The sequence below is a fragment of the Arvicanthis niloticus genome, chromosome 1 (genome assembly GCF_011762505.2).
Source record: "Arvicanthis niloticus isolate mArvNil1 chromosome 1, mArvNil1.pat.X, whole genome shotgun sequence".
Classification (NCBI taxonomy): domain Eukaryota; kingdom Metazoa; phylum Chordata; class Mammalia; order Rodentia; family Muridae; genus Arvicanthis; species Arvicanthis niloticus.
The window spans coordinates 152,607,206-152,627,896 of record NC_047658.1 but is presented as its reverse complement, the minus strand read 5'-3'; the positions used below and the strand labels follow the sequence as shown (position 1 = coordinate 152,627,896).

Genomic DNA, 20,691 nt, shown 5'->3' with positions numbered 1-20,691 from the left:
CTTTGAGCACAATCAAAATTAACAACAGCTGGGCACCGGGTGTGACAGTTCATATTCTAATTCCAGTTTTCAGGAGGCAGAAGTAGGAAAATCACTACACGTTTGAAGGGAGCCTTGTCTATACAGCAGTTCCAGGCCACCCAAGGCTACATAGCAGTACATACATACATAGTTTCAAGACACAAATAAAAACAAAAAAGAAAAGGAACTATCAATACTTATTTAATATAACCAAACAGCATGAGTTAATTTTCTCCACTCATTTCATCAATTCTTCAGTGATACACAGGTGAGTGTTACCTTGTTACAGTTAATATAACTAAAGAAATTCCTGGGAGAGAGGAAACCTGGTTTCAGTTCCCTGATGAAAAGGAACCCTGAAATGAGCAAAAGGCTGAGCAGCCTCCAGTCACAGTGACAGTTTGTAATCTTGGAAAGTCCTAACTACTTCTTCCCTTCCTCCTTCCCTCCCTCCCTCCCTCTCTCCCTCCCTCCCTCCCTCCTTCCCTTATTTTCTTTCCTTCCTTCCTTCTTTCCCAGAGCACAAAGGCAGCTAACTGTCCAGAGATGAAGAAGCATCTTTGAGAAAAATATGGTTTAGATAAGGTAATGACTGACCGTAAATCACACAATAAGCAGAGTTGGGATCTACATGGTTCTACAGTTCCCAAACCACACATCTACCGTATCTCATTGCCAGCACATATTTCTTCTGTAGCAGATTTCAGTCCAGGTCAAGACACACTACTCTGGATGTCCTGCCTACCTGACTTTGCTGAGGGTTAAATTCACTTCTTTCTACTTTTCTGAGGTTTGATCTTTCAGAGTCCTTTTAGTTTTCTCAAATAGGCCAAAATCTTTTAGGAATATGATCAAGGCTATCCCACCTTAGAGACTGAAGGGAGGGACAGTAGGTGTGTGTGTGTGTGTGTGTGTGTGTGTGTGTGTGTGTGTGTGTGTGAGTGCACACAATCGATCATCCTTATGAACCTTCATTTTCAAGCAAATAAATACAGGGCACTCCCTACTCAGTCCCTACCTTTCCTCCTCTCTGAGTAAACATTTTCTGGGCCGGCTGCTTCCCAGATTAACGCTTTAATTAACTGGCAGATTGGGTAGTATTTTCCAAGGCTGTCTGTACAGTGATCACATCAGCTGTACAAAACCTGCTTCTCATTCCCCATTGGGCCCACCTAGAGATAGATGACTTACAGAAAAAAACTAAAGAGAAATGTGTGTATAAGCATGCACACGTATGTTAACAGCCGTTAAGGTAGGAAGAGTGGAATATAGAGCACTTTCTAAAGGTTCGTTTAAAATGTACACTTAGACAAGGGGAGGGTGGGGAGGGGGGAGGGAATGGCTGACTAAGGCGCTTGCTGCATAAGTAGAAGGACCTGAATTCAGAGCCTAGCACCTGGGTAAAAGCCTCTACCTCCAGTGGGAAGAACAGACACAGGGCTCACTGGCCAGCCTGCCCAGCTGAAAATTGAATTTCAGGTTCAATGAGAAACTCCATCCCCAAAAATAAGGTAGACAGCAATGGAGGAAGATGTCTGACGCGTGGTATGCACATCTGCATGCACAGGTGACCACACACACACAAATTAAAACCATCTTCTCTTGCTGCTTTAGAAACACAAATGTACCATGTTTACCTTGGTCTGTCAGTAATCTAAAACATGACCATGTTTGGTATACATGAGATACTTACTCCAGCTGCTGCATATCAGTGGTTTGTTCCTATTTACTGCTGAGTATTATTCTATCCTCCATGTATGTTCTAGTTTCTTTATTCATCCGCTGGCTGAAGGACATCAGGTTCTCCAGTTTACTACCACCTGCCCATTTAGAGCAATGGTTCTCAGCCTGTAGGTCGTGACCCCTTTACAGGTAGAACAACCCTTTCACAGGGGTTGCATAAGACCATTAGAAAACACAGATATTTATATTACAATTCATAATGGTAGCGAAATTACAGTTATAAAGTAACAGAAAATGACTGTGGTTGGGGTCAGCACAGCATGAGGAACTTAACTGTGTGAAAGGGTTGAGGTGTTGGAAAGGCTGAGCACCATGGCTGAGAGACTTCTTATCTGAATTTCAGTCTTTATTGATGATACAATTATTTCCATTCTTTACATACCTATACAGCAGACATATTTTCTTTTTATTTATTTATTTTGAACAGAGTTTCTTTATATAACACTGACTATTCTAGAATTCACTCTGTAGACTAATCTAGCCTCCAAATCACCTTCTGAGTTGTTGGAAGTTAAAGGAGTGTACCACTACTATCCCATGAAACCCAATTGTCAATATTTATTTTATGGATGATATTTTGGTGTGATGCTTAGAGTCACTTTATTGAACCTTAGGCATTTTTAGATCCCCCCACCCCCGCCAACAAGATTTTATGTAGCCTAGACTATCCTTGAACTCCTCCTTATCCTCCTGTTTCTAACTCCTAAGTGCTAGAATGACAGGGCTGTGAAACCATATCTGGCTCTCTTTTGTCTGTTTTTGTTTGGTTTGTTTTGTGTGAGAAAGGGTCTCATTAAGCAAACTGGAACTAAAACACTTTTTAATATTTTTTGGATTTATTTTATTATATGAGTATTTTGCCTGTGTATGTATGTGCACCATGTACATGCCTAGCGTGTGTGGAGGTTAAGAAGCAGGTATCAGGTCCCTTGAAACTGGAGTTAGGAATGGTTGTGAGCCACTTATGTGGGTGCTAGGAACAGAACTAGGTCCTCTGCAAGAGAGACAAGAGCTCTTTCCCACGAGCCACCTCTCTAGGCCCAAACATAAAGAATTTTCTTAAAAAGTCATTATCTGTTGCATGTAGCTGTCAAAAATATTAACAGTACACTTTGGGCTGGAATGCAACATTACCAGAGAGATGCAGCTCTGTACTACAGACAGTCAGATGGACACAGTTGATGGGACATGTGCTGGCAGCCTAGCTATTGCTCCTTGTTTCACATGGCAATGTTCCCCAAACCTTTCAAGACTGTATATTCAGGTTCAGCCGTCTTGGAAGTTTTCTGAGCACTTTTCAGAGTAACATGTGACTATTCAAAGGGCTGCTGCTCTCATGGGCTATGTTTACTACTTCCCCACAGACACGTGTCAGCTCACGCATTACAGTTTTGCTGTTTTTGTGTCCCCATAGGTAAAATGGAAATGTCCCTTTATCCCAAAGGTCTTACATGAGGGTAGCAGAAGCACTCAAGACTGTTCAGTATTGGTAGCAGTAGGAACTCATGATGCTGCAATAACGTTTCTGGTTGTTGAAGAGAAGGGAGTAAGTGGGGTTTTTCATGCTTAAGGGATGTAGAAAGGTTGCTTAGCAGTCCTGATACTCCAGTTCTTTTTGCTTTGGCTACTGACCTCTCAGGCTCATTAGCTAGAGATTTTGCTAATATCAGTTTGGAGTTTTCTTTTTGAATTTCCTATTTAAGTCCTCTGTAGATACCTGACAGGGTAGTAATTGATAATAAACTTAGAAAGTCTCTTTTCTTCTTGCTGATACCGAAGAATGAAACTTTTTACTAGGTAAGAGGAATTTTGATTGAAAAAGCTGCTCCAAGTACAACAGCTGCATAAAGCTGGGGTACACCAGTATGCTATAAAGTAGGACAACACAAGTTTTTAATTTCTCCTGGGCTTTGAAACTGCCTGCTTGAGTCTGGGCTTGGTGGTAATAGTGCATGCAGAGTAAGGACTACAGCAGCTTTAGCTTGCCTTGTGTTACAGACGGATTGCTCACCGGTTCCCTCTAGGAAAAAAAAAAAAAAACCCAAAACCCTACTGTTTCAAGCTCACACATCAAGCTTGTGCTCCAGGGAGGGAGATGGCTCAGTCTGTCCTCAAGCTGATATTTGAGGACAGTCCCTATGGGCCTCATTTAGACTGTTGGCCTTGTTAAAGGGGCCTTGCTTTCCCTCCTGGATTAGGAGTGAACCTGGACAAACCTAAGGCTTAATTTAGAGGGCAGTATTCCAATCAATAACTGTAGAGCCACTGGTAGGAGAAGATGAACTGAAGAAACTAAATCCTAGGATAGGTGAGCTATAAAACTTTATTTGTCATTTTAGTCATAGTCACCTTATACAAATAACTTGGTACTGGGGCTGGAGAGATAGCTCCGCAGTTAGGAGCACTGCCTGTTCTTCCAGGGGATCCGGGTTCAATTCCCAGCATCCACAAAGAAGGTCACAATTGTCTGTAACTCCAGTTTCAAGGGATCTGGCACCCAAACACAGTCAGACAAGGAGGCAATACATCAATGTGTATTAAATAAAAATAAATCATTTAAAAATTACTTCTTAAAGAAAAAGAAATAGCTCGATATACCTTTGAAGAATATAATGCAGAGTTTATGCACCCTGGCTTTGGAGTTAACAAGATCTACATTCAAATTCTGTTTTCCTTTTATTGTATGACCTTGGGTATCTCAATCTATGGAAGACTTCACTTCCTTATTAGTGAAAAATGGACATGGTGGTATTGTTTCTTAGAGTTACTGAGATAATAAAATGATCTAAGTATGACCTGTCTCACTAATGTTGCCCAGGCTGGTCTCAAACTCCTGGACTCAATGAATCCTTCTTTTTCAACCTCCTGAAGCTCAGATTACAGAATATACAGCACCACAATTACCTTGAAAATATTTAATAACCCATGTAGTTTACTGTTGAAGTCAGAGGCACTGAAGTTCTCTTCCCAGTCAATGGAATAGGACTTGCATGAAGTGACAGGTAGCACCTCTAAGTAGTAGCTACCCTCGTCATCAGCAGGGATGACCTCAGTGAGCCAACCTTTATTGCTGTCCCAACAAGGATTCATGCATTGTACTGACAGACAGTAAAGTATTTTCCTTGTGTGCCCTACCCCTAAGGTCTTATCTTTTTAATTTTTCAAGGTTAATCTCATTTTTAGGTATACACATTTTGGCTACATGTATGACTGCACACCATGTGTGAGCCTGGTGCCCTCAGAAGTCTGAGAGGGTATCAGATCCCCTGTCACTGGAATTACAGATGGCTTTGATCTACTATGTGGGTTATGGAGACTGAACCTGGGTCTGCTGCAAGAGAAACAAGTACTCCTAACCACAGAGTCATCTCCAGCATGCTTTATCTTTTTAAAGAGGAAGTTAAATGTGATCTCAAGCAGGACAGGGTAATCCTACTTAACTGCAGAAAACAGTGCAAGTACCTCAGGCACAGAGGTTTACCAAAAGCAGTCCATTATTGGCTCATGTGTGGTTGGATTGTGTTTCACATCCTCTAATCTCCCCCATAGGCAAAGTTATGCTGCAAGGACAGAAAGAGGCGGACCCTTTGTCTGACAAAGTGGTTCAGCCAGAGAGCACATACAAGAGGCCTTTTCGTTTAAAGATACCTATAGGATATTTGGCATAATCCTAACACCTCTCTGGGTGTGTCAACTTTGCATAATGAGATAATGAATTTAAAGAATGCTGCTCTGTTGACCTTTGATGCTGCAGATAATCCCGATAAAATTATCCATGGCCTGAGCTCAGTATTTCCATTTTGGACAAACCTCAGGAATGGCATACATAGCTTGATCAGGCTAGCCCTTCTTATCCTGGGAATACTTTTATTCCTGCCCATTGTGTTAAAGCTTATCTTTAACAACATCAACATGTTGGCAGACAAAGTACATGGCTTAACCCTGAAAACAGACACAAAGACAAAGTTATTAAATTAACAGACTTTGCCAAGGATGGGTAAGATTCTGCACAGAGCCTTACCAACCTAAGACAGAAGAAGTACATTGCCCTTGATAATGCATATTCCATGAAGGGTAAGGAAAGTATTCTTGTCAGAATGACCTAAGACAGGCTCAGTGTTGTTAACAAAATAAAAATGGGGAGAGGTGGAGAGCCTTTGGGGCTGCTTGGCAAGAAGCTGACATGGGCCAAGGACAAGGAAAGGGGCTGCTTGACAGGAATATGACATTGGCCAATGACAAGGAAGTAGGCTTCATGCAGAAATCTGACATTAGACTAGAACAAAGAAGTAATTTCAGGTAGTAGTCTAAATTGTAGGCTACACCAAAGAAGTAATCTCAGGCAGGAATCTAAATATTAGGCCAGAACAAAGAAGTAATTTCAGACAGGATTCTAAATTTTAGACTAGAACAAGGAAATAGGCTTCAGACATGAAAATGACCTTGGGCTAGGATAGGGATGTAGGCTCAGTTTGGTCATCCTGATAAGCCTTTAGAAACAGTGATCACAGGAGTGTTCATGTAACTCGGGTTTAATGCCTTGATTTTTCTTTGACTATTTGTGTTTATTGTATTGCTTGTTCCTCGACTATTTGCATCTATTGTATTGCTAGACCCTCAATCTATAACTGACCTTATTACATGCATGTAATCAAAATGGTATAAAAGCATAAAGGAAGAGGGGGTATAGGATAGGGGATTCTAGGGAGGAGAAATGGGGAAAGGGGATGACATCTGTACTGTAAATAAATAAAATATCCAATTAAAAAAAAAAAAAACAGGAATAAGCAGAACCAAGATCTGTGGAAACACCAACCCCATCCCAGTTTCGGTCATTGTCCTCCTTGAAACTTGCCAACCAACATGCTCTCTGAGACAGGAAAACCTGATGTCTCCTCATGAAGAACTAGAGGTGAAGCTAGACCCCTAGTCTACCTTAAGGATGAAGGAAGAAAATCTGTAAGAATTGGAGAAGACTGAAGCTTTGTACGTTTTAGAAATAATGCTGGTAGGCCCTCTATGGGAGAACACAGAATATTTTTATTCTAAATGCTGAGTTGAAGTACACCCACCCCACCCCACCCCCCCAAAAAAACTTAGAATTATTTTGAGAATTTTCAGCACCCAACAATTGAAATATCTTAGCATAAAAAAAAAAAAAAAGAGGCCTTTTCTTCACTGGTTATCTTGAAACGTTTTGTGGCAGATATCTACGAAGAATGAGTTTTTATGTCATTTCTGACTCTATCATTTCTGGGTACTCGTGAACATGGCCTGCAAATTATCAATGATAGTTGGAATGAAATGTAAATTTATGACTTCTAATTCTCAGACTTTTGGACATTAATCCTTAAATGTGCAAGTTGGGGGATCACTTGTGTTTAATCAGAGTCTATCCATGCAACCAGATTGGAGGTGGCTCTTGCCTGTAATCTCAGTTACTTAAGAGATGCAGGCAGGAAGTTTGTAAATTCAAAGCCTGATTGAGCTACAGATAAGAGTTCAAGATCAGCTGGAGGAATTTAGTGAGAGCCTATCTCAACAATGAGTGAGTTAAGGCTGGTGATGTAGCTTAGTGGTAGAGCCGTTGCCTAATACCTGCAAGGTCCTGGCTTCAATCCCCAGGACCAATCAATTAACAAATTATATTAAACTAAAACAGAGAATTTCTAAAGTAACAAAAATGTTTAAAAAACAAAACCCAAGTTTTGTCAGTTGACAAACTAAAAAGTGAATACTTTCTAAAATATTTTTATTTTTACTTTATAAATAAATTTGTCTTGGAGGCTTGAGAGATTTAACTCCATCCCAGGGGTTCTGACGTCCTCTTCTGGCCTCTATGGGTACCTGCACACAGGTGGCATTTATACCCAAGCAAATACATACACATAAATCTTTAAAATTTTTATTTGAAAAATTAATTTATTCACTTATTTTGTGTGCATGAGCTTGCATGTGTATATGTGTGTGTGCATGCACAGATGCCTGTAGGTCTGAGGACAAGCCCCTAACTTGCCTTTCTTTTAATTCTTTTGTTAAAAGATTTATTTCCATTTTACAGGCATATTTGTCTGCATGCATAGCTGTGCTCCACGTGTGCCTGATGCTCATGCTCTTAACTATTGAGCCATCTTTCCAGCCTGAAATCTTCTTTAAAATTTTAATTTAATAAAAAAAATTAACCATTACATGTTTTTTGAGAGAGTTTCTTCATGTAGCCCTCTGTAGTCTGGACTCCCTTCTGAGTGCTGGGATACAGACATACACCATCACATGTGGTCGGTCGGTCGGTCTCTCTCTCTCTCTCTCTCCTTTTTAAATTTTTGGCTTTTTGAAACAAGATTTCTCTATGTAGCCCTGGCTGTCCTGGAACTAGCTCTGTTGATAGGCTGGCTTCAAATTCATAGAAAACCAGCATGTACCACCACTACCTGGTTTATCTTCACTCTTGAAAAACCCTTCAGTTTCTATCATGGGATGATTTACAGGTTTCTTCAATGTGATCCATCTTGTGAATGATTAGGCCTCTAGAAACCTAGGTCAATATGTGCAGGATGAAGAACTACGATGCAGGCTGATGACCCTATAGAAAGCAAGGAGAGAGAAGTAGACTCTGAGGGCAAAAGGCTGGAGACAGGCATTTCTGAAGCTAAATGGTGTTGAAATAACATACCCCAGGCCTTTTTCCTTGTCAGCGTAATCCAATTGAGAATGCCCAACTGCCCCTGATAAGAGTCACTCAGGAGTGAAGAGCTTCACGACCAGGGAAAGCAGCTTATGCGTGCATTTTGGTTTAGGAATGTGTCAGCCCAATGCTGGCCAAATGAGAAAAGGCTACTGCAGCTAAGAACCCCCTTCCTGGGAGGGTGCACTAGGAGAGCAGGCTAGAAGTGTCCTCTTTTGTCAAAAGGCAATGCTTGAAGCTACATGAAGGCTCTGACCTGAGAAAACAGTGTCAGATTCATCTCCACTTTGGTCAGGTCACCCATTATTTGAGAAGACAGGAGAGTTGGTGGACATGGGCAGATTCTCAGATTTATACTAGGAGCAAAGTGTGACTTCTTTGTTTTAATATCCTAATACAGGTAGTCAAGCTTCCTGTTCAGTAGTGTTGAACAAGTTATAAGGATAATATAGTAAGTTACCTCAAGAAGTTTGCCTTCTGCCTTGGGTTAATATGACCTTTGAGACTCTACAATTTGTGGCCTTGACTAGTCAGAAATTGAACTTGTAGTTGATTTTAAGAGAACCCCACAACTTCTTTCACTAGCAGGACTTGTATTTCCCTCCTTAAAACTGTTTCTCCAATCCAAGAACAAGCACCAGTCACTTTCAGAGAACCCTACACCTAATCTGCACTCTTTGTTTACTGGACTGTTTGTGCCTTAATGTTGCAACTTTCCAAGGCTGGAATTCTGGCTGCTCCTCTATGGTGTCACATAATCTCCTTGGTTGTGAAATTATTCCATATGCCTACTATGAACAGCATCATGATACTTTTCTTCTGAAGGACTCTAAAAAATATCCAAGTAAATCTAGTCTTCAGGAAGGCCAATCTCGAGAGAGAATCACCAGAGCCCTTTCTTTCTGCTGCAGTTTCATAGGAGGCAGTAAGTTGAATGACTAAGTGGCACAGATAGCTTTTGGAGTCAGATGGACCAGGATATGACTCCAGCTTTGGACACTCATTAGTTTTATGATCTTAACTGTATGTCTCTTTATTCTTTTAGAGTTTCATTTTTAATCTACAAAAATGAAAATTACAAAGAGAAAAAGATAGGTTACTGGGTAGGTACAGGGTGTGTGGCGATGACACAAGGTACTAAATAGTGGCTGTTCTTATTATCTTTCTTTCTTTTAAAAAAGCCATGAACAGTCCAATCAAGAAGGTGCCATGAATAGCTCTGGAAGTACTGGATGCAGCACTCACATTAAACACAATCCTGCTAAGGAGTGAGAAACCAGTATTCTCCTGAGACTAATGATCTCAAAAAGAAACCAAAACCCAGCTCCTTTCTCTCTCATATATGTATATTTTGGAATGGATAGGAATTAAAAGAGTCACAAGTTATCTGGTATCTTGAAATTTATCTTTAACTTCTATTCCTTTTAAGATCTAGAAGTCTGAAATTCCAGGGCTCTGGATGAGACATGAGAATATGGAGAGCTCAGGGCCAGGATGAACTGCATAGTAAAACCCTATATAACAAAATAATAAACAAACACAAAATTAAAGTTAATTAAAAGTAAATAATACCAGCTAACATTTATTATAAATACTACTACATACTAAGCCCTATGATAGGCAACTTGCACCCATTTTCCCATCTTGTGTATATACAGGGCAAATACATGAAATAAAGTGTACAATAAGTACAATAAGATATTATTTAGGGTTTTTAGGCCTAGAGTCCTAGTCCAAAGTTCTTAACACTGTTAAATAGCTTATTTTTTAAGTTTAATTTAAGTAAATATAAAAAAAAAATTGGGCAGTGGTAGTGTATACCTTTAATCCTAGCACTCAGGAGGCAGATCTACAGAACTAGTTCCAGGTCACTCAGGGCTACAAAACAACAACAACAACAACAAAAAAAAACAAACAAAAAAAACAAAAAAACAAAAAAACAAAAAAACAAAAAACCTTGCCCCCCAAAACCAAAATAAATAAATAATTTATAAAAAATTTACTATTAGCAGGATGGTGGTGGTGCATGCCTTTAGTCTCATCACTTGGGAGGCAGAGACATACAGATCTCCAAGTTCAAGTCCAGCCTGATTTACAGAGTGAGTTCCAATGTTGTGCCAGGAAGTGTTCATGAACCCCAAAAGATCACCAAGGAGCCAACTCCCATGAAATCACACTAAGGTCTTTATTTACAAGCTCGAACTTGGGCCACACAACTGTCTCTAAAGCAGTAGAACGGGAGGGTGCAGCCTGGAACTTTCAGTGGGACAAGGCTTTATAGGAAATGGTGAGCAAACAAGGGGGTTTCAGCCTGGCAAGTATCTAGTTGTATGACTACTGTAGGCTGACAGGTGGGTGTTTTGAAGCAAAACCCTGAACAATCACAGTCTAAAAGTATTTCAGAAACAACCAGACTAATCTTTGATTGACAGGACAAGCTAAGGGGTTCTTCCTAGTACTTGGGTACAGCCTGAGTTCAACTATGGGTGAAGTTTCTCTCAAGGTGGACACCTGTCCCAAGATGGAATAGGTTTGGCCTCTCACCAGGACAGTCAAAGCTACACAGAGAAATCCTGTCTTGAAAAAACAAAACTTTTTTTTTTTAAAGTAGCCTTTTCTACCTTTCCTAAATCAGTATATATTTATGTATTTAAAACAATACATATTTTTGCTTTTGTTTATATGTGAGTATATGTATATATGCCTACAGAGGACAGAAGAAAGTATCAGATCCTGTGGAGCTAGAGATGCAGGTTGTTCTAAGCTGCCTGATTTGGATGTTTGGAAACTTGAGTCCTCTGGAAGAGCAGCAAGTGCTCTTAACCACTGAGCCCCCTTTCCAGCCCCATGAATTTGAAATGTTTTCTTTTGATAGTCTCATTATAGATCCTTGGCTGGCTTGGAATATACTATGTAGACCAGGCTTGTCCCTAATTCAGAGATCCATCTGCTTCTGCCTCCTGAGTGCTAGAATTAAAGGCTTACACCACCACACCTATCTTTATTCATTCATTTGATAAAATGAGACACTTAGAGAAGTTAAATAACCAAAGTGAGACAGTTACTAAGTTGCAGAACTTAAGGCTAAGTCCTACCCTGACTTTTAACAGATCCTTGTTCTAGTCTTAATTCTAACACTAACTGGCTTGTGCCATTATACAAATTACTTCATCCCAGTTATCTCATTTGTAAAATATTTTAGGGCTTAGATTTCCTATAATATTCTAGGATTTGGAATATTTTCTAGAATGTCAATTGAAAAATATATTTTTTTCTAAATTATAAACTAGTACAGGCTAAAAACTATTGCTTGGGAAAAGGAGGTCTAGTGACATGCCCAGATTAGGATCTAGCTCAGAGGGCGGCCCCAAGGACTGACACTATTACTGATGCTATGGTGTGCTTATAAACAGGAACCTATCATGACCACCCTCTGAAAGGCCCAACAAGCATCTTTCAAGAGTCAGATGCAGGTACTTACATCCAACCAATGGACAGAAGCTGGGGACCCCTCTGATTGAATTAGGGAAAAGCTGGAAGAAGCTGAGGAGGAGGGCGACCCTAGAGGAAGACCAGCAGTCTCAATTAACCTAGATCCCTGGGATCTCTCAGACACTGGGCCACCAACCAGGCAGCATATACCAGCTGATATGGGGCCCCCAACACACATACACCAGAGGACTGCCAGGTCTGGACTCAGTCAGAGAAGATGCACCTGACCCTAACCATCAAGAGACGTGGGTCCCAGGGAGTGGGGAGGTCTGGTGGGATGGGGTGGGGGGATGGGGACACCCTCTTGGAGACAGGGGTTGAGGGAAGAGGTGTGGGATGTGGAACAGCTGGAGGGTAAACCAGGAGGGGGATAAGGTCTGGATTGTAAGAAAAGATTAAAGAATAAAAAGAAAGAAAGAGAGAAAGAGAGAGAGAGAGAGAGAGAGAGAGAGAGAGAGAGAGAGAGAGAGAGAGAGGAGAGAGAGAAAGGAAGAAACAATGAGAAAGACAGAAATTGAGAGATGCTATTAACAATTTGACAGCTTAGCATTTAGTAATAAGCTGGGTATGATGGTTTATATCTATAAACCTAGCTAAGGCGTGATCGTGTATTTTGAACTACACAGGGAGATCCTGTCTTAAACCAAACCAAGTTTATATTTTTAAAAATATGATTTTAATTTCATAATTAATATTATTATGTTTTATAAAACTCTGCAGGTGTAATGTATTGACAAAAAACATAAAGACAAAACCACTAGCAAATACTTTGAGAAGCTCTACTTTGGAAGTTCATCTAAACACTGTACTGAGATTAACTGTTGACATTCTAATTTGTCTATTAATTGCACATGTACAAAGATGTAACCTTTAAATCAGTAAAGTCTTTCCAGACGCCCTGCCTTGCACAACACTGGCAGAAGGTGCCTCTGGCCATCAGTGCTGAGTCTGGGACTTACACCTCCACTTATATCAGGAAAACTCTTTTGGGGAAGTTAACTGTACACACCATGATTCTCCTTTTCCTTGTAGAAAGTGATGGAGATGGATGACAGTGAAGAGTCCTGGTGGGCTCATTAAAAAAAATAAAATTGCCAGTGGTAGTGGTGGTGGTGATGGTGGTGGTAGCAGTTCACATCTTTAATCCCAGCACTTGGGAAACAGAGTCTACAAGGTGAGTTCTAGGACTGCCAGAGGTACACTGAGAAACCCTGTCTGGAAAAACCAAAACCAACCAAACAAATAAAATCTAGCCCTTTTATTTTTCTACTGGCTAAGTTCCTACAAAGCCATGATTTACAGACTAAAATACTGGAACAAACATATCTTAGCAGCCATAGAGTTTAACTACTTCATTTGACAGATGAGGAATGTGGTGTTAAAGGCTACTACTTCATCTCTGATTTGATAACAACCTGTATTATTCCTCAGAAGCATATCCAGAGCTTCCTGAATGTTCCCAGGACTCGTCTAAGCCTCTGGACAGTATCACTCTTGCTTCTTTCAAGGACTTTTCAATGTCACTTGGAGCTTACATTTAAGATTAGCTAATTCAATATAACAATATTCCACAAAAACACTATGCCAAGACTAACTGAGGCTATCCTGAGACTGCAAGGTGGAGTCAGTATCTGAAAATCATTTTAACATATCAACATCCTCAAGAAGAAAAATATATGATCATGTCAACTGATAAAGAAAGGTATCTGACAAAATATAACCTCCATACATCATAATTAACACCCACAAAAACTGATAGTTGCTATACTTTAGAGTAAAATACTGAATGCATTCAGTCTAAAAGTGAGAATAGCAAATTGTCCACTTTTACAGATCTAAAACTACTGGCCTATGCAACAAGAAAAGTAAATAAAATATAATTTAAAATAAAACTCCTTTAGCGCGCGCGCACACACACACACACACACACACACACACACACACCACATATAAATGTCCCCATATCTTTCAAAATAAGCAAGTTGAGCATGGTGACAGGATATGAGATCAACATAACAAAACTCGACCTTGTTTCTACATGTTAACAATTAACTACTCCAAAATAAGCACTTAGAGCCAGGTGTGGTAGTGCACACTTTTTTGTCTCAACACCTGTAAGATATCCAGAACTATATGGTGAGACTCTGTAGAATCCACCTCCAGAAGATACGCACGGCCCCCAGTTGAGGGATGGGGCCACCCACCCATCTCAAAATTTTTAACCCAGTAATGTTCCTGTCCAAAGGAAAGACAAGGACAAAACATGGAACAGAGACTGAAGGAAAGGCCATCCAGAGACAACCCCATGTAGGGCTCCATCCTATCTGCAGACACCAAACCCCCAAACTATTGCTGATGCCAAGAAGTACTTGCTGACAGGAGCCTGGTATGGCTGTTCCCTGAGAGGTTCTACCAGCATCTGACCAATACAGATGCAGATACTCACAGCCAACCATTGGCCTGAGCCTGGGGTCCCCAATGGAAGAGCTAGGGGAAGTAAGGACTGAAGGAGCTGAAGGGGATTGCAACCCCATAGGAAGCACAATATCAACTAACTGGTCCACCAAGAGCTCCTAGGGACTAAACTACCAACCAAAGAGTACACATGGCTCCAGCTGCTTATGTAGCAGAGGGTGGCCTTATCTGACATCACTGGGAGGGGAGGCCCTTGTCCTGTGAAGGCTTGATGCCCCAGTGTAGGGAGATGCTAGAGTGGATGAGTGGGTGGAGGAGCACCCTCATAGAGGCAAAGGGGAGGAGGAAGAAAGGGAATGGGATAGGGGGTTATGGAGGAGTAACCAGGAAGGGGATATCATTTGAAATATAATCAAACAAAATGATTAATAAAAAAGATTATATTGCATCAATAAAAAAAAAAGACAACTCAATGAGAAATGTTGGAAACACAAAATATTTAAACCTTTCATTTCAATAAATACCAGTTCAGCAGAGATCTTGGTAAGAACTGAGCATGATGATTTCTGGCTATAATCCCAGCACTCAGGAGACAGAAGCAGCACAGTCAAGCATGGGCCACATAGCCAGGTTAAGGCCAGCCTAGACTACATGACAAGATCCTGTCTCAAAACAACTGAAAGATCAGAAGTTAAAAACTACACATCTATAAATCTTTCAGAAAAAGAAAAAGGGATAGGAGAAAAGGTCAAGTGAATTCAGATATAAAATCAAAACATAATCTGTGCCTTTCATCTCTGAGTTCAAGACCACCTGGTCTATATAGTGAGTTCCATGTCAGCCAAAGCTACATAGTGAGACTCTGTTTTGAAACAAACAAACAAAAAACCCCAAAAAGGTAAATATTCATAAACTGAACTTGGCCAAAAATAATAACAGCTGGATGTGGTGGTGCTCACTTTTAATCACAAGACTTGGGAGGCAGAGGCAAGCAAATGTCTTCAAGTTTGGGACCAGCTTAGTCTATATAGTAAATTCCAGGCCTACTGGGGCTACATTATAAGACCCTGTCTCAAAATAAACAAACAAACAAACAAACAAACAAACACAAAACCAAGAACAGACAAATACAGAGGATGAAGAGATGGTTCAGTTAGTAAAACACTTCCTATGCAAGGGTGAGGACCTGAGTTTGGACATTAGCACTTCCTGATGTCAGGCAAGTCTCTGCCTGTAGTTATAATACTCAGGAGTCAACAACAAGGGAGCCCCAGACCAAGCTGGCTGGCTAGCCTAGCCAAATCAGCAAATTCTGCGTTCCATTGAGAGACCGGCCCTAACATATAAGGTAGAGAGCAACTGAAGCTGTCTTTACCTGATGTCAGCCTCTGGCCTCCACACACATGTGCTCACACACATGAATACACATGCTTATACAAACATATCACACAGAGAAACACATAAATTAAACATAGGGGATGTAGCTCAATTGGTAGAATATTTGCATCCCTGGGTTTGATCCTCAGTATCACATAATCAAGTGTGGTATTGCACACTTGTAATCCTAACACTCCCTCAAGAGGTAGAGGCAGGGGGATTATACGTTCAAGGTAACTGGGGCTGAGGTTATTGCTTGCTCAGTGGTTAAGAGACTTCACTGGCAACTCTACTAGAGACCCTAGATTGCATTTCCAGCACCCACATGACAGCTCACAACTGTCTGTGACTTCAGTCCCAGGGGATCTGACACTCTCGTCTGGATACCAAGGACACTACATGAACATGGTGCATGGATATATGGACAAAATATCTGTACATATAAAGTTTATAATTTTTAAAAGGAAGTTCAATTTAATCTCTGGCTACATAGTAAGTTTGACACCAGCCATAGTTACAACAACAACAACATCTAACCATGCCAGGCATGGTGGAGCAGGCTTGTATTATCAGCACTCAAGAGTGCTAAAACAGCAGGGTATCAGGTTTCATCCCATCTAGGCTGGGCTACATGGTAAGACCCTGTTTCAAATACAAACCCACATCAAATGTTCACAGCAATTCTAGTAGTCAACTGGAGAGCCCACACATCTTTGTTGGGTGGATAGAGTATGCTACATATACAGAATGGACTATTACTCAGCAGTAAAAAGGGATGAACTATTGACACACAGCAGCTCATGTAAATCCCAAAGGCATCAGGGTAAGTGAATGAAGCCAGTTTCAGATTACACATTGTATAACATGATTCCATTCATATGAGCTTATTGATAAAACCATGTAAAGGACAACAGATTAGTGGCTGAAGCGTGTGAGTATAAAGGGAAGGCAGAGAAAGTCTATTAAACTATTTTATGTCCTGTCTGTAGAGGCAGTTACACAAATCCACTGTTAAATTTCACAGACGTATGTATTAAAAAAAATCTTGCTTACTATAATTCAATAAAAAAAAAAAAAAGGTTACAATCATCTTAGCCTAAATCCTTGCTTAGTGTCCAAAGCCAGCATCCATGATATGGCCAGTAGCAAGCTCTATATGAACGTCTGAATACACTCTGCGTCAACTCAAGGGAATGGATGTCTATGAAAGTAGAACTCAGTGCTTTCAGAATTGCTTTTTCTCTCTCTCAAGAGTTTGTGGAGAGGCCAGGCTGGCATGCATGAAAAGCCTAAATTCCTCTCTTCTTGGGCTTTTCTAATCAAGTATAAGAAAAGATTCAGAGTTTGAAACTTTCTTTTGAAATCTTCAGTTGAAGCTGCCCTTTAAGAAACAAATTATAGCTGGATGCAGTAGTATACACCTTTATTCTAAGCACTTGGTGGGCAGAGGCAGGTGGATCTCTGTGAGTTCAAGGCCATCCTGGTCTACATTGTGAATTCCAGGATAGACAGAGATTTAGAGAGAGACCCTGTCTGAAAACAAACAAAACAAAACAAAATAAAATAAAATACAAGCAAGCAGATTATAAAGTCAGCACTTAAACTGCAGAGGCAGATGAGTCTCTGTGAGTTCCAGGCCAGCCTGGTCTACAGAGTTCAGTTGCAGGCCACCAAAGCTACACAGTACGATTCTGTTGAAAGGGAAAGGGATGGGAGGAGAAAGGGAGGGAAGGAGAGAGACAGGAAGTAAAATTATACTTGTATTGGTTTCAACTCAACTGAACACAGTATATTAAGTCATCTAGCTTTATTCAGACCCTACCTTCAATTTCAGGCTTTCCCTACTAGCATATGAGGATTAAAATCCTAAGGCTTAGCTAAAACAAAAGTATCCAAAAAATAAAGAATTGGGTCAAGACTGGGGTGCATGTCCTTAATTCCAGCACTCAAGAGGCAGAGCAGGAGGAACTCTGTTTGTTGAAGGGTAGCCTGGTCTACATAGCAAGTTCCAGGACAGCCAGAGCTATATAGTTTCAAAAAATTCAAACAAAAAAAAAAAACTTAAAAAATTTACAGGGCATAATGTATCCCCATATTTGACACACAGGGTACCAAATCTACCTGGCTAGGGGCCTTTGGCAACATTAACTTTACTAAGGAACGCGCTGACTCAACTGCACACAACTTGGAGGATAAAAGGCAGAGAGGTAGAAGCGACTGTAAGGGAAGACTTTTTACCTGCACACAGCCTCCTGCCCCTCACTAAATAGTATTTGTAACATAAAAATGTTTTTAACCTGCTTTAAACTAAACATGCTACTATATATACACACTTAGCGTCCTGGTTTCATAAAAGCCTCTAATCCAGCATACATTTGATTCGCCCTGAGTGCTCCTGGCAAAGCCTCAGCCTCTGGGTGTGTGTGTGTGTGGGGGGGGGGGGGGTTGGCATCAAATGCAGAAGCTGGAGTAGGGTTTCAAACACCTGTTTCAGTTTTTTAAGTGTCCAGTTCAGGCCACTGTGCTCTGGCAACAGGGACCCTAGTGATGTGGCTCCTTCTCTCCTGCCAAGTCCTCCAATTAAAGAGCCCACTCCCTGAGGGAAGAGAAAGAAGAGCTGGGGAGGGGGAAGGAAAAACTGTTTCTTTTTAAAACTAAACTGATGCTCCTTCTGATGTGATGATTCTACTCTTACCTGTTTATCCAAGATAAGCTAAAACAGCTAATAAAAATATAGAGAACTATTTATAGTGGTAATAACCCTAACTGGAAACAATGGAAGAGTCTTTTGATAAGAGATTAGCTATACTTTTTTGGCAATATCTAGCCATATAGTTATTAAATACTGTCTAGGAGAAAAAAGCAAAATAAATACTGATCTAATAGCAAGTCTGAAGTTCTAAACTTAAAGAAATGAAATACAAACCACCCCAACTGCACGAAATCTCAAAACAAAATTAATCTATTGTGACAGAACACAGATTTTTTTTTTAAGTACAGGGTGTAGAGTGTGAATCAAGAGGATGTGAGGAAAACCTGGGGAGTGATCAAAGTGTTCTGTATCTTTTTCTGATACCATTTTTGAGTCAAAGTCTCTTATGTTGCCAGACTTCCGGGACTCACTATCAGCCTGAGCTCATCCCCAGCTTGGAATCCAGCTGCTTCAGTCTCCCAAGTGCTGGAACTATAGGCCTGCAGCATCATGTCCAGCTGTATCTTTTCTTAAAATTAGTAAACAGTAGATATATGGTTTATATAATAGTAAAACTTATGAACTGAATATTGAAATTTTGTACATTTCATTGTTTGTTAATTACACCTAATAAAAACAAAAAGAGAATTAAGGTATGCGCGTGTGTGTGTGTGTGTGTGTGTGTGTGTGTGTGTGCGCGCACACACACACACACGTGTTGGTAGAGAATGTGTCTAACACAAGTTAGATTTTCGTTTGCCCTTTATCCAACAACAAATTAATCAATTAATTAATTAATTAATTAATAAGTATCAGGAGCATTGGGGTGAGTCTCCCTAGTTGGAATAAGAATGAAGACAGAGGAGAGACAAATTTGCTTCCCAAAACACAGGCTCAACAGCTGACTGGACTGCCACCTCACTGCCCCTTAACATTTTTGGGAAAATAAGTGATTTTCTTTCTTTTTAAAATTTATTTATTTATTTATTTATTTATTTATTTAAGATCTATTTATTTTATGCATATGAGTACACTATTGCTCTCTTCAGATGCACCAGAAGAGGGCATCAGATCCCATTACAGATGGCTGTGAGCCATCATGTGGTTGCTGGGAACTGAACTCAGGACCTCTGAAAGAGCACTCAGTGCTCTTAACCACTGAGCCATCTCTCCAGCCCTAAAATTTATTTTTTAATTGTATGTATTATGAGCATAGGTGCCCATAAAGGCCAGAAGAAAGCTCTGAATCCCTTAAACTCTTATCTTTGTTGTTTGAGACAGTCTAAAGTAGCCCAGGAGGCCTCCAGCTGCCTGAGGCCTAAGCATGAGCCTGAGCTGTGAGCCTTCAGTTTCTGCCTCTAGAATATCTGGGATTATAGGCCTGTGTGCCCACAACACCTGATTTTAGGCTCAGTGGGTAAGGGTACTTGCCACCAAGACTAATGACCTCAGTGCTATCCCTGGGACCCACCTGGAAGGTGAATCAACCCTAGCAAGCTTTCACACACCTTAGCATGTGTGCCTAACACCTGTACACACAATAAGTAAATATAATAAAAACATTTAAAAAAAAAAAAAAGAAAAGAAAAATCCTAGTTTGCAGCCACAGCATTGATGAATAAGTCAGAACTCTGGCTCAGAGCTGCCACTGCTCTGCTCTGCCAGCCTGCACTGGTGTGACCTTGGAACCACAACCATTTCCCTAGAAAATGTAGTAAGTAGTCAAGTGAGATATACACCTATATTCCCAGCATTTGGGAAGCTAAGGCAAAGGGAGACTGGAAGTTCAACATCAGCCTGGTATACACATAGCAAGACTATCTGAAAACAATTCCAGAAGGTAGACTGTAGATGAAACAAACGTGTATCAAATATGCACTATGTGCAAAGGATACACTGTGGTAGGCATGTTTATACTTTATCTCATTTAACTCTCAAAAGAACCATGTAAGACATGTTTGCTAGAGATTGGATTTGAACTTACCTTTCCCTAACTTCAAAGTCTATACCCTTTTCCTCAGCCATTTGGCAGCAAATGAGCCAGAGATCCAGAGCTCAAAGAGAGGCCTTGTGGGATTTTAGCATTTTTTTTTTCTTTTTTATATGTAACTCATTTTATGTTTTTAGGTAGCTCTTGGCATTAAACAAAAGAAAGGGTTAAACTTCCAGTTAGGAAGAGGAAATTCCCTGGAAAATTGAAACACATGCTGTGGCTCTGACTCAATTTCACACCATTTGGTTGAGCAACATCCATAGTGCTGTGAGA

The 20,691-nt window shown here is 40.4% G+C and overlaps 1 protein-coding gene across 5 annotated transcripts in view; it reads right to left on the bottom strand.

Moving 5' to 3' along the window:
• The window catches only part of Gbf1 (golgi brefeldin A resistant guanine nucleotide exchange factor 1), a 133,371-nt gene that overhangs the window by 43,229 nt on the left and 69,451 nt on the right, over positions 1 to 20,691 (bottom strand). The window lies entirely within an intron of this gene.